Source organism: Choristoneura fumiferana, chromosome 12 (genome assembly GCF_025370935.1).
Source record: "Choristoneura fumiferana chromosome 12, NRCan_CFum_1, whole genome shotgun sequence".
NCBI lineage: Eukaryota > Metazoa > Arthropoda > Insecta > Lepidoptera > Tortricidae > Choristoneura > Choristoneura fumiferana.
Genome location: NC_133483.1, coordinates 14,597,252 through 14,612,020, shown reverse-complemented (window position 1 = coordinate 14,612,020; position 14,769 = coordinate 14,597,252). Strand labels below are relative to the sequence as shown.

Sequence of the window (14,769 nt, the reverse complement as noted above, 5' to 3'; positions counted from 1 at the left end):
TCTACCAACTCATAATATCTACATAATTAGTATTTGAAGTTGTTAAAAGGTCAAATTCCTTTTAGTCTAAGCTTTTAGTATCTACTCACTGATACCGCAAATCGAAGTTCGTATCGCACTGTCCCTTTTACTTGCGTATTAAATGACATAAGCGTCAGAGGGACGGCAATATACGAAGTTCGAGTTTTGCACTTCGGAGTATAGGGCCAGAACTACAGTTAGACATTTTTAATGAACGTAAGTAACCAAAGAACGGGACTAACGCGGCTATCTTGCATAACTTTTTTTTTCAGTTCGCCGTTTGAATCTTTTGTCCGTGGCTCTTCGTTCCACGAAGTTCGTATTTTGTAACAAAAGCAATAAAGCTAATAATAATACTTTTAATAATATAAATCAAAATAAGCGGCCCACGCAAACGCGTACAAACGTCACTCACGTTCATTAAGATGTTGTCGCACTGTAGGTACTTCTCGTAATGTAATAGGCGGGTGGGTAGGTTTGGTGCAGGTAAATGGTGCAATAATGTTTCTGGACGCTTAATAAAAAAACCGGCCAAGTGCGAGTCGGACTCGCGCACCGAGGGTTCCGTACAAATTATTAAAAATATTTTTATTATGTGATGTTACTAAAAATTTACACTTCGCAATTTTTCCTTTATCTGTGCTATAAGACGTTGCTTCGTACCAAATTTCAAGATTCTGAGTTCACGGGAAGTACCCGTATCTAGGTTTTGATTCCCTTGCGAGTGTCGAAAATTTGCAGCATAAACGGCTGTATCTTTTGATTGCGTTGGCTTAAAAGTTTGATTTTTTCATAGCTCCAAGGTGAATATTTGATATGAATTTCAGCATGATACCTCCACGGGTTCCAGAGAAAAAGGGTCATGACAGACGGACTGACAGACAGGCAGACGGACAAAAAGTGATCCTATAAGGGTTCCGTTTTTTCCTTTTGACGGAACTCTAAAAACGACCAAGTGCGAGTCGGCCTCGCACACCGAGGGTGCCATACAAATTTGTTGGTATTTATAAATATCTTGTGTTAGTAGAGCCCGTCTCCTAAGCAAAATGTACGCAGTAGGTATGGAATGGTCATTTTAGATGGTTTATTGACCTAAACAGACATGAAAAAAATATGATTTTCAGACTTATCTTATTAAGAGCTACCCTCATACAAAATTTCAAGTTTCTAGGACAGTCGGACGTAGGTACCCTATAAATTCGGTAAGGCAATTTGTGTGGTATGGTATGGAATGGTAGATACCTTTTTTAATGACTGTATATTTTGATTGCGTTGACTTAGAAGTTTGATTTTTTCAGATTCATTCCCGATATAAAGGGTCGTGACAGACAGACGGACGGACGGACAAGCAAACAAAATAATCATTCCGTTTTTTCCTTTTGAGGTGCGGAACTCTAAAACTGTGGCTTTTACTAAATACAGCGAGAAAATGACTAGATATCTAAATCTATTCTAAATAGATGACAGGGGATTTGCCTCGTTAGGCTTGTTGCAGACTTATCTAGACACGCGGTTTCTGACCAGTAGCAGTAGGTACGCGTGTTTGAAAATGCTTTAGGTCAGTGTTAGATAGTTGCTACTGCGCTGCCGTCGGTACAGATGAAAGGTAAGCGAAAAATAAAATACATAACATAAAATAAAAAAATAATGAAATAGAATACTGACCTTATAATTAAGCTGACGAGGCAAATTTCAGAACTGACTGCACTCGAGTCGGCACAGCCGATGTCTGTGAACAAGAAAAAGTAAACTGAGCATAGTACCTATAATATGCAAAAAGAAAAATTGTACCTAAGTTATTATCAATCCATACTACCTACTTAATTGGGAAACGTTAACGATTTCCAATAAATTGATTAGTCTAGGTACCGCTTTGTTTACGGAATTAAAATGGATAAGGTATTATTATTTATTACTTATAAAGTTACCTAATTAATTATTGATTGCGCTAATGTTTCGATTTTTTCACCGTAATTATCACGTGTAGGTACCTATTGCTTTTTAAAGGTGTTTTAGGTATCTGTTTATGCGTTTTAATTACTTAATGCTTACAGGTATAATATTTATGCGTTTACCCAGGTGAGTCTATTAGAACGTTAGTAGGTACCTATAACATCTATCCATATCCTACCCTACCTTAAGAAGGTTATTATTTAAATATTGGGCGCGCGCGCCAATATTTACATAGAAATTCAATTCCGATTACTGCTAGTCCGAAAATGTTTCTCAAAAAATTATATCACCACTAGAGTTTACCCGCGGCTTCGCACGCCTAAAATATTCGATCAGCAGTACCCTTAGTGTAAGTTTTCGGTTACAAAATACGTCTCGATCGCGTTCGCGTTAAAATCTCAATTTGTATGGAAACACGAACATCGCAAACGTTCCGCTAGAGGCGCTGTTCGTGTTTCCATACAAATTGAGATTTTAACGCGAACGCGATCGAGACGTATTTTGTAACCGAAAACTTACACTAAGGGTACAGCACTCAGCTTTAATTAAATATTAATGACAAGTTTTTTAACCCTCACGAATTGTTTTAATTTTTATTAAGTACATGTGATTCTTCCCATGAGCATAGCCAAAGTTAAAGGACTGGGTAGAGCTAGCTAGTGTAAACATGAATTAAATAATCCCAAGGTACTTAGTAATTAAAGTTTCTCCATAGGCAAGGTAACTAGCGTTTTTCTTGATCTGTTTGTTTATTGATTACAAACCTATCTATTTGTTCTTCAAGGCACCGTTTTTCTTTTTCTGTTACGTACCTACCTCGGTGCTCTTTGCCTTAATTAGGTACGATTTTATTTTTATGTTATTCTTATTCTTACCAGGAAGGTTAAATCAGTTGATATATCGGGCAGTGAATCTGAGCTTCAACATTTATTCCAAACACGCGCACAGCTATTCCAAATAGCTACTTTAAGTATGTCAAAAATAAGATTAGAATAGGTACACAGATGATGGATAGGTAGGTACACTTAACATTGAAATGACTATTTAATACTTATCACAATACCCACACTCCGAAGAATTGCAACTGTTATCGATTACTGAGGTGGTAAGGTTATCCTTACCGATATATTAGTTTAAGTACTTTTGTCTTATTATTGCGAATATTATTAAGTTACTAGCCGTTACCCGCGACTCCATCCGTATAGAATTCGATAATCGCTATCCCGTGGGAACTATGCAATTTTCCGGGATACAAACTATCCTATGTCCTTCCCCATGATTTAAACTATCTGTATACCGAATTTCATCTAAATCGGTTCAATGGTTTAGACGTGATTTAGTAACAAACATCCAAACATTGTCACAAACTTTCACATTTATAATACTAGGCGTTACCCGCGACTCCGTCCGCGTAAAATTCTGTTATCGCTATCCCGCGAGAACTATGCAATTTTCTGGTCTAAAAACTATCCTATGTCCTTCCCCGGAACTCAAACTGTGTGTATACCGAATTTCATATAAATCGGTTCTGCGGTTTAGACGTGATTTGATTGAGTAACAAACATATTAACAAACAGACTTACAAACTTTCGCATTGATAATATTAGTAGGATTAGTAGGTAGGATTATTTCTAACAGTACTTCAATAGTATTCGTGTATTATTATCGCACCTACTCGGCAGCCGTACTGACCATGTGTTTTGAAAATACTAGTAAAGTAGTATTAGTCTAAGATCCGAACTTGATAAGATCTTCACCGGGTCTGATAATAGAATGAAACTTATTTTATAATAAATTAAGTATATTAGAAAATACATTACAAATGGATTTTCTAAAAAAATCCTGGACAGGCTATTTTTAATTATTTTTCAAAAAATATTTTTAATACATTTTTGTTGCATCATCGAGATAATAAGAAAATTTTATATTAACTTAAAGTATAAAATCTATAGAATATGTAGACGTTGGGTTTGCTATTGTTTACCTGGACGAACTACTGGGTTGCCAGGTATAAACTCAAACAGTTATGTCGATGCCAGTTACTTTCACTTGATTAAATAACAGAACAAAAATTGTTTATCAACGTAAGCGCCGTTTCATTGTGAACACGTTGATAAAGGTTGATTAAAGATCCCTTTTAGGGATAAGTTCGCCTTTGTACTCTTTTGTTTTGTTGTTTTCTTTTTGTATTATTTTTGTGTTTTATGTACAATAAAGTATTTACGTACATACAGGAGGGGGATACATATAGGAGGGTTGTCTGCATTTAATTAAAAACTATTAAAAGTTATTAAAAAATAATTGCCTGTTCAGGTTTTTTTTTCAAAACCATTTCTAATATTTTTTCTAATATACTAGATTTATTATAAACAACATTTCATTCTATTATCAGACCGGTGCAGATCTTTTCAAGTTCGGTTCTTCTACTATAAATATATATATATATATACTCAGCGGCATAAATTTGGCCCACTCTTCATACAAAATTAGGTACCTATTACTGCATATATTTGAGGGCCAGATTTTTTGCCGCTCAGTATATTCACAAATCCGCTGGGTTTGCAACATTTTAAATAGAGTCTAAAATTGTATACTACACCTACGTTCATTCACTGCAAACGCCAGAATTACTTGGAATTTACCTGTAATTTTCGACACTTACGTCAACGTAATGATGGGACAATAATATTATTGTTGGTAGTTAAATATTACACTAATGTGGTAGGTACTTTAACATTAGGTATAAACAAGTTCAAGTTAACAAGGCTTATTGATTTTTAACATCTTCCTCAATTTAATGTTTCGTTTGTTATAAAACCTATGTTTTCAAATTTCAATTTTCGAATATTCTCTGTATTCTTCTCTTACCTTAAAATAAACATCATTGAACATGAACATCTTCTACTCCTGTCTTTACTTCTACCTCATCCATCATGTCGCATCGTGACAAAGTAAACGTAAAATATCCTTATTTATTTATGCTATGTGCTAAAGTAGGTATTTAACATTAATTCGTTGTATTGTCAAAACGATTCGGATCATCACCAGCCTATGTGTATGCTAAATATATTTATTAAGGGACCTAGCTCGAAATTACCTTCAATGAGCTTCCGATATTTCGACGCAATGGCAGCATCATGATCAAGGGTAGTCTGAAGAATTTGCGGGTAGATGTTAATGTCGGGTAAATAGGGCATTGCTCAACATCTTAATGAATCGGGAACTAATCACGGTATTGAGTTACACAGCCCGTAAATTCAAGCACATATCTTTAACAGCTGCACTAAGAAAATGATACGTGCGTGTTCCCTACGTAAGTTCTTAGTTTAGCTGGGTGTCTGCCTCTAACTTTTTTTTTGCGTAGGTCACAAATGTAGGATGGTGCAGCGGGTCAAAAGGCAAAACAAATTGAAAATAAACATACTATTATTATGTCAGATGGGCCTGTAACCGAGCGAAAACCAGATTCACACGAAATCGCAGAAGATAAACCGGACTGTGACTGGAAGCAATATCAGTTGATATCAGGTTTGAACCAGTCTGAAATGGAGGTCCAGGACTCCAGGTGTTTACTGACGAAATGACGAATGATAAAGTAAAAATAATTTGCGACAAAGTACCTACCTACTCATGGATTTAATTAAAAAGTCGCTCGTCTAGCAACGGCAGATCGCATATTTGAACGTTTATTATAATTTGTTTTATGATTAGATATGACCTACTTTGGAATCGTCTGGTCTGGTCCAATCTTGGTGATAGTGATAACGTATCGGGGTCTAGGAACCTTTATCACTCTTATCTCCGCGATATAATACTGCCACGACGAAATTAATTTCTGAAACCGTAACTTGCTGATGTTCAGCTAAAAGATATTTAATAATTTTTCAGCTTGTAATTGTTTAGGTACCTAAGCAATATTTTTTCGTCGCAAACTAACAACGGTCAAGTGGAATTCTATCTATTTATATTTAATTTTATAATCTTTAATTTCGAATTATAGTTCGAAAAAAGAAACAAATTAGTAAGTATCCACTTGATAAAATATTTTGAATTATTCATCTGCTCTTAACTAGCAGCACTAGCAGCTTTTAGAAACTACATTAAAAATATTTAAAAAAATACCCGTGGCGTGGCTGCGTGACAACTTATTTCCCGCCGGATTGCCTAATTATTTTATATATGAAGTCGATTGACAATGACAAGTACGTTGAGGAAACTGAATCATATACCAGGGTGGAACCTTGTCATAATCAATTTCACTATGATTTTTTTGGGAAATGTATGGGATATATCACCCCGATATCAACATGATTAATATCATGCTACTAATGTAGCACAAAGGTTCCACCATGGTACGTGATTCAGTTTCCTCCACTGTGCCTATGGCAAAAATTTGTACACTAAGTAACTGCTAGGTGCTGCATCCAAAGGACTTACGAAGTCTCTGGGTTGTCTATCAAAAATGTAAACTGCACGCTACGGATATTGTGCTTAGTTCCTACTGGGGCATTGGCGTAGGTCAGTTCTTACAACCAAAAGGTTGGACTGCACTATCTTCCTACGGCCCAGTCTGGTTTTGTGTAACTGCATACAGTAATTTTCAGTGCGTACGAAATTTAAGCAGTATGTTAATAGCTGACATTTAATTTGTACTTGCTTGCCTGAACCGATATCAATGGTAAACTGGGTGCTTTTACATTTAGGTAAAAATGTCCGTACAGCTACCACCTACAACAACTACCAGAACTGTGGACAGGTAGGTAATAGGTAGTGTGAAATGAACTTTTTGTCATTAAAATTAATGGAAACTTACACCGTGAAATAATTGAATGAATATAAGGTTTCTGATAAGTAACTATTTAAATTATTAACATATAAGTATGAATACGGTAAAAAGCAGGTATGTAGGTACTAACCACAACTCAAACACGATACCAAAATAACAAATACATTATAAACTTGAACGATCGATTATCACAAATTCGCACAACTTATTTCCGATTGCGTTACAACTCGCAAATTTTCTGCACATTACAATAAATATTGTTACAACACAGTCACTTTTAACGTCAGGAATTATGAGATAGTTGGTCACACGAGCCGGCAGCGCGGGTGCCACGGACGTATTGAGAGGTTTGAGAGCATTCACGTCGGTCGGCGAGTAGCCTCCATCAAAACGCAGCTTCGTTATCACCTCGATACGTGATCTGGGACCCTCGTCATACCCTAGCAGCGTATTTGCACGTCTCTCGCGTCAGCACAAAATAATCACGCCTCCATTATCATCAGCTAAGGCTGCTTATCGTCGCTCGCATGTTTTTCGGACGAGACAACCCCCTGTACCAACCGATTACCTAAGACTTCGCCTTATCGTGAATTAATGGTACTACATTATGTGTCATTTGTACTGATTATTTATCTAGCTTCTTTTAATCTGACGTTTTAAAAGATAACGGATTTTCCATAAAGTTACGAAATAAGTACCTTTAGTCATATGTATAAGTAGGTAGAGTCATTCATGATGACGCGCGCCGTCGTTCTTATTACAATGTCATTAATGTCTAATTTTGACAAAATCATGCGTCTTCGTGGATGGCACTAGGTATAACTGACATGTTCCTTCAGATAATTTTATCTGTGATAACTTCGCCCATTTAAAACTGCTAAAGAATTGTGTCAATATTACCTTATATTAAGTATATAAGAACCGTAAGTATGTATACTTTGAGTGCCAAATTACTTTATAATTAGCAGAGCAGCTGTGGCTTTGCATTTTCTTGGAATAAAATACCTAAACTATGTTACTTGCTGATAATAGTCTTAAACTAATGAAAGAATTTTTAAAATCGGTTTAGTAGTTTTCGAGTGAGTTTAGCCATTAAATACAAACAATGCAAGTGAAATCTCTTCTCTTTTCAATATTACTAGCTGCTGTTCGTTTTATCGTCTGTGAAGTGTGAAGAATTCGTTAATCGCTAATATCCTACCGGAATTGTTAGGATCTCCAGGATCCATGGTTAAACTATCCTATGTCTTTCCTCGGGTCTTAAACAATCTTGATTCCAATTGACCTCTAAATTAGTCCAGGCGTTATTGTATGATTAGGTAAGTAACAAACATCTTCACAAAATCTTTTAAGTTTAGATTACCAGTAGGTAATCATATTGGGTTGCGGTATACATATTTTACGAACCTTTCACAAGCAGGCATATATTAAATTTCGCAGGGCCTTTGACGAAGCTTCATGGTCAACGATAGATTGAGACAGCGCAGCGATAGGCCTTGATTATGCGCTCTAATTTATGTAGAGATGTATTTCAAACAACATATTTACTTCTACATGGGATTTAATCAATTAAACAACAAAAGATAGTTTTTTATGATAAATTGTATTGAACCAAGTGGGTCATTGGCTGCACGTAAAGTTATGTAATCGCGCGACTCGGGCAACAGAACACACAACGCTCCTCGCGGCGCTCGCGCACCGTCTAATGAAACTTGCTTCACATACATTATAGAATTTCGCGATAACTCACAAAAACGCTAATTTACAACAGCCTTCTTCTAATAAAGCGCCTTACAACATTTATACTACGGCAAATAACCGGGATGTCCTTTGAATATTAAGAATGATTAAGAACTAAATTTAGTTGAATAGAGTTAAAAAAATGTGTTCATAGAAACAATTGATTTATTGACCCGAATTTAATCAACATGACATAACTTATAAAAAACCGACCAAGAGCGTGTCGGACACGCCCGAGATAGGGTTCCGTAGTCATTACGAAAAAAATCAAGTAACATTTTTCTAAGGGTTTCTTATTGGGCATGGACGGAATCTTCCAAGTTTAGGTATAATTTATACCTTAGGCTGCTATTTACTCTTAAACTACAAATCTCAAGCAATCTTAGCCGTTATAATTCAACAGACGCTCGATTTTAATAACCCCTAATTTTAGTGACCCCTGCCTTAGACTGTTATTTTACTCTTCAAATACTAATAATTCTCAAGCAATCTTAGCCGTTATAATTTTCCTTGTAAATTTGTTATTATACTTAAGAGTACTATCACGCTGAATTTTTTCAAAATTTTCCACCCAACAGTTTACTTTGTACTTTGTTCTTTGTACTTTGTCGGCGTGACTGATTATAAGTATATATCATCATCATCTCAGCCTATTACGTCCCACAGCTGGGCACAGACCTCTTCTCAGGGCCGTAGTTCCCATGCGGGCCCAGTGCGGATTAGGAACTTCACACACACCATTGAATTACTTCGCAGGTTTGTGCAGGTTTCTTTACGATGTTTTCCTTTACTGTAAAGCTCGTGGTAAATTTCAAACGTAATTTCGCACATGGATTTCGAAAAACTCAGAGGTGCGAGCCGAGGTTTGAACCCACGATCCTCTGCTTGAGAGGCCATAAATCAAACCACTCGGCCACCACGGCTTTATACGGATACTATGTATATTCATTCATGCCAAATTACAGCTTCCTAGTACTAACGGTCACTGAGCTTAGCCGCGGACAGACGGACAGACATGGCGAAACTGTAAGGGTTCCTAGTTGACTACGGAACCCTAAAAATGAAATTCAATATTGCGATGAGGAATCTGTATCTTTGTAAAATTAGGCTAAGCTTATAGAAAGTTAAGATTAGGCATCTACTTACTTAATTACCTATATGTTAGGAGAATGACTATCTCTCTACAAAATTCTATATCTCTAGACGAAATTTTATATTAAATAGTTTAACGAGGCCGTTTTGCTAACTGGAACTTGCTTTTGTCTTTTGAAATAAATGAAAGCCTTGATCAGGACCCGTGTCGTTTGTGCTAATAAAATTATATCATAGGTTAGGTCGTTATTATATTGATTGACTATACTATTTAAGAAGATGCGGAAGCAACCAAACACAGGTATTTCTGTTATGAATTAATAATATACTAGCTTATTACCTATTATACCGGAATAAAAAGTATCCTATGTTGATCCTTGGGCTTAAGCTATCTCTATACCAAATTTCATCAATTGGTTCAGCGGTTCGACGTGAAAGCTCATTACTTTCGCACCTCATCTACCATTATCTCGACCTATGTCCGCTGCGGGGCACACGCCTCCTCTCAAGACAAGAGGGCTTGAGCCGTAGTTCCCACACGGGTTCGTATCAAGTGCACATACTTGTCTAAAGGTTTATTTCATCAATAGAAAAATAGTTTATGGATGTGTAGAGTGATAATTCGACTCTCCTCTCGATGTGCCGAAATATCACGGTTTTTTGTCCTTTCAATTGTTATCCTATTTATCCTTATAATATACTAGCTTTTGCTCGCGATTTCGTCTGTGTACATTTCGATATTTACACAATACTCCATATTACCTAATGAGATTTTCTCACACAAACTTAAATGTCCCACATTATCCGATTCCATGGGATTTTTTGAAAACTCCTTTCAAACTGCGGATAAATATCAGCTGAAAAACCTGTTCACTAAGTGTCCCATCTATGTATCATGCTCAAGGAATAAGATTTTACATACAGGAAGGCATGGTAACGCCGAACGCGTATAAAATGAGAACCAATGCGAGCCCCAAATCGTTTGAAATTTACTTCGCAAACGACAAAGAAAAATGTCATAAAATTTTCATGGTATTAGTATATTTCATAGTATACGAGTTCGTGGCCAATATATTAAGTGTTGAATGGAGGTGATAGATACGTATGAATATTGCGATTAGGATTAATTTATGATCGAGTAAATTTTTAATAATTTTCTATTATCTCGTAGTGTACGAGTATCAAATAATTATCTATGCAGTAATCCCGTGTTGATAAGTGTGTGTGTGTGTGCGTGTATGTGTGTGTTTTTTTAAAAATACCTATGGCTCTGTCCATTGAAGGACAATTTTGCTAGTGTCTAGTGGGTTTTGCCGTTGTACGGTAAAAAAATCTAGAAAGTGAAATATGAGGGTGGATGAACGATGACAGCGCGAAGGAAGAAAGGCATTTTTAGTCCACATGATTACTTAATGTTTACTCAGTTCCCCAAAAGATGGCACTGTGCAATGTGTATGAGTTAATTTATTATCGTTTAATTTTGTTAAATCAATTATTTTGTTGATATCCGTACCCCATTTTCTAAACTTAGAGTTAATTCGGCAAAATCTTTTTCAGTGACGTATTCTTGTCAACGTATCTAGCAAGCAACGTATTATTAATTTCAGCGCCATCTATTAGTTTAGCCGGGTACTCGAAGTCGTTGAAAAAAAGTCATCAGCTCCTTCCTAAGAAACGTCATATGATTCAGCAGGGCTACTACGAAACTCGAAGTTCGTGTCTTGCGGTCCCTCTCGCTCTCGTATTAAATAGTACCAATAAGTGTCAAAGGGACCGCACGACACGAACTTCGAGATTCGTAGTAGCCCTGCAGGTGCAAACTAATCTCAATCGAGTGTAGTGGCTACCCCCCCCCTTCACGGGTTGAATTTTTACAGCCTATAACCTGGCCGGGGATTTTCTCGACAGATAAGTAAAGTTTGCATCAAAATCCGTTCAGCCGTTCTCACGTGATGCGCGGTCTAATAAACGACTAACAGCTAAACAGACAAACAGACAAAAATTTTGAAAACTGTTGGAATGTGTTCTGTTATCGATTCAAAGTATCCCCAGCCAACTTTTTGTCGAATACCGTCCATGTACAGACTTTCGACCCTCTTCTGCTTTATTATACTTACCTATGTGCCTATGTATAGGTTATAAGTGAAAATTAAATGAACAAAGCACGTACGTTAATCTTGATACATTACCCTCTGCGTATTCATTCAACATATACAATTATAAACAGTGTTAGAGCACACTCCGCACCGCATGTATGTAAGTATATACTCGTAGTGTTGCCTGTTCGCGGCACTGTCCTCTCGTGGGAATAAAGTGTACTTGGAATTACATATTTATATTCCTGACCTGTAGTGACGTCGCAACCTTTAATGTAGTTTTAACAGCCTTCAAGAAGCGATGAAAACGTGGCACTTTTGTATTAATTTATGCTACGAATGAGGAAAACTACAACACAGTGCGTGAGAAGAACGATGAACTTGTAGCAATTAAATAAGCCTTTATACTTTTATTTATTAAAAAATTAGAGACTATGAATCAATTATGCAAAATTGACACACTAAACAATTTGACCTTATACTAATGTCTATTACCTTCGAGAAGAAGGATTGACTATAGCCTTGTTATTGTCTTGTAATTGCAATATACAACTACATCTTTTTCATAATCTTCACTGTCTGAGAAATAATGGCCTGCTAGTATGACAGGATTAGCTACATAAGGGGACTTAACGTACAGTAACTATTGGCAATCATCAACTCTTTGTAATTCTATTGTAGCGTATACTTGTTCGACTCACAGACACTCGGATTCCGTCTAGCATTACCTACTTCGCATCACAAAACGAATAGTGACTCTACTGCAGTGGCAAATGGAATAACCAAATCAGTAGGTATGCATTGCTCGGTTAGTGACTCATGTTTTATAATAAAATAACGTAAAAATGACCATTTGCCTACTGTAACAGAGGACTGGTCGGCGGGGAAGCCCGACGGATATTGACATTCTGCCTTCGTGTTTAATGCCTGCCTCTGCAGCCAACCTGCGGCCATAAATAAAGTGTCAAGAGTAAACATTCCTTGCCATTTACATAAGTAAAGAATGTAATATAAACAATTATTTAGTTATAGCGTAAATACAGGTACCCATGGATCACGTGGCTAGCATGCCGGCAAGACTATACAAATTAACTAAGTAGTAATAAAACGTCGAGGTTTTCGTTAGCGTGGGGGCGATAATATGTGGCTACTTACGCATTAGATACTTCCATATCGCTATACAATAGTCGACTTGTACGTGGCAACATTGTTTATTGCGTTTGAGATCATCATTACTGGTAGGTGTTTCATTAACGCTACATCCGGAAAAGCTTTGCATGATTAAACATTTACTTTTTAATTATCTACTATTTTTATTTGCATGCATCAATGTTATGCAAATATTAAATAACGTTGTAGGTACCTATTTAAATCAAATAGATTCGTCATCATCATGACTTGTGGTGTTCAATAAAGAATATTTGTATTGTATTGTATTGTATCAACGTCGTTAGATTACCCTGTAAAACGTCCACGGCTAGACCGGCTAGGCCTTCTCTATAAATCTCTAAGGTGATCAGTTTTATGTTACCCGCAGTAAATGACTTCGCGCAATCTTTACCACCTTGTAGGAGGTCTTCCGATATTTCGCCTTCCAGCATGTGATTGCCAATCCAGAACCTTACGCAGGACGCCTTCCTCACGAATTGATTCAAACTGACGATATCCCTATGACCATAATTTTGAAAAATCATTTTAACTAATTATCTAGTTGGATGCTTAACTTTTACATATGTTAATGTAAACGATAATTCCTTAAGCTTATTTATGTGTTTGCACCACAGCACAGGTTTGTTTTGTATCAATCACTAGCGACCCGCCCCGGCTTCGCACGGGCAAAATAAAAAAAACTGGCCAAGAGTGTGTTGGACACGCCCAAGATAGGGTTCCGTAGCCATTACGAAAAAAATCAAGTAATATTATGTGCGTTATAACACAATTAAAACACTTACTACAGTCTTTTACCAGAAAAAGAGCGTATCCTTCACGGCACTTACGTCCTTTTGTTGAGAAGCGCAGATTTTCGGCAATAACTCAAAAACGGTATATTCGATCATGTTAAAACCAATCCCACCAAAAACATAAATGTAAAAAAGGAGAGCCAAGTTCAATACAAAAAATATGCTTGGCTGTGGGCTTCGCCGCAAAAAGAATGGAGATCTAAATGAGTGCCAAGTTCTATGCAAAATCCAAATATGTATTTATAGGAACAAAATAACATTATGAACAAGTATTAAACTCTATTTCTTTGATTTATTGGATACCTATAACAATTGCTGTTATTTAAAAATGTGAGATCTTAAAGTAGGTTAGATTTGACTTGGCCAGTTTTCATTACATCAGTCATTTTATAAAGTTATTCAATATAATATATATTTTAATTCTGATAAAAACTGGCCAAGTCAAATCTATTGAACTTGGCTCTCCTTTTTTACATTTATGTTTTTGGTGGGATATCATTACTTTTTGTAAAGAAAACTAGGCAGGTATTGAGATTTAATGTATTACAAGTTTTTTGTATGGGGACACCACTTATTTTTTGAGGTAGTTGCTTGAAATATTCACAGAATATTTATTTGTATTTTCATTCACTTTAAAAATAAATAATTACATTAAAATAGAATAAATATTTAAGGGGGGCTCCCGTACAGCAATAGTGATAATGAGATTACGAGATTAAGTTGTTTTTTTGTATAATAAACATAAGAAATTAATGTATTTTGATTATCTAATAATTGTATTTTTTCTGATATTCATATTCGCAAAACATTCGCACAAATTTTGCGAATGCGAATGCGAATATGCAAAAATATGCGAATATTCGCGAATGCGAATGCGAATATTCGTTACATTAATACTTCACACACATTTTTCAGCTCCATTTCCCAAAAACAACACCCGACCCTCGTGAAGCCGGGGCGCGTCAACGTAGAGTACTTAAATGCATTTTTTTGTTTACATTGATATTTTTAAATTCGTAATATCTTTTGAATGGAATGTCCGATTTGAATAATTCAAAAAGTAATCTACAGGTATTAAAACAGTCTTGAATATTAAATTATTTATTGGGTTAAGGATTAA

The 14,769-nt window shown here is 36.1% G+C and overlaps 1 protein-coding gene across 4 annotated transcripts in view; it reads right to left on the bottom strand.

Annotated features, from left to right (window-relative positions):
• Window positions 1-14,769, bottom strand: part of LOC141433425 (very long chain fatty acid elongase AAEL008004-like) — a 38,616-nt gene that overhangs the window by 13,033 nt on the left and 10,814 nt on the right. For 3 of the 4 annotated variants that reach the window (XM_074095462.1, XM_074095463.1, XM_074095459.1), the window contains exon 2: window positions 1,687-1,750. The gene's annotated coding sequence lies outside the window, so the exon portion shown is untranslated. Of the gene's footprint in view, window positions 1-1,686; window positions 1,751-6,890; window positions 7,110-14,769 lie in introns of those variants that run through there. The other variant, XM_074095460.1, reaches the window with a different exon arrangement.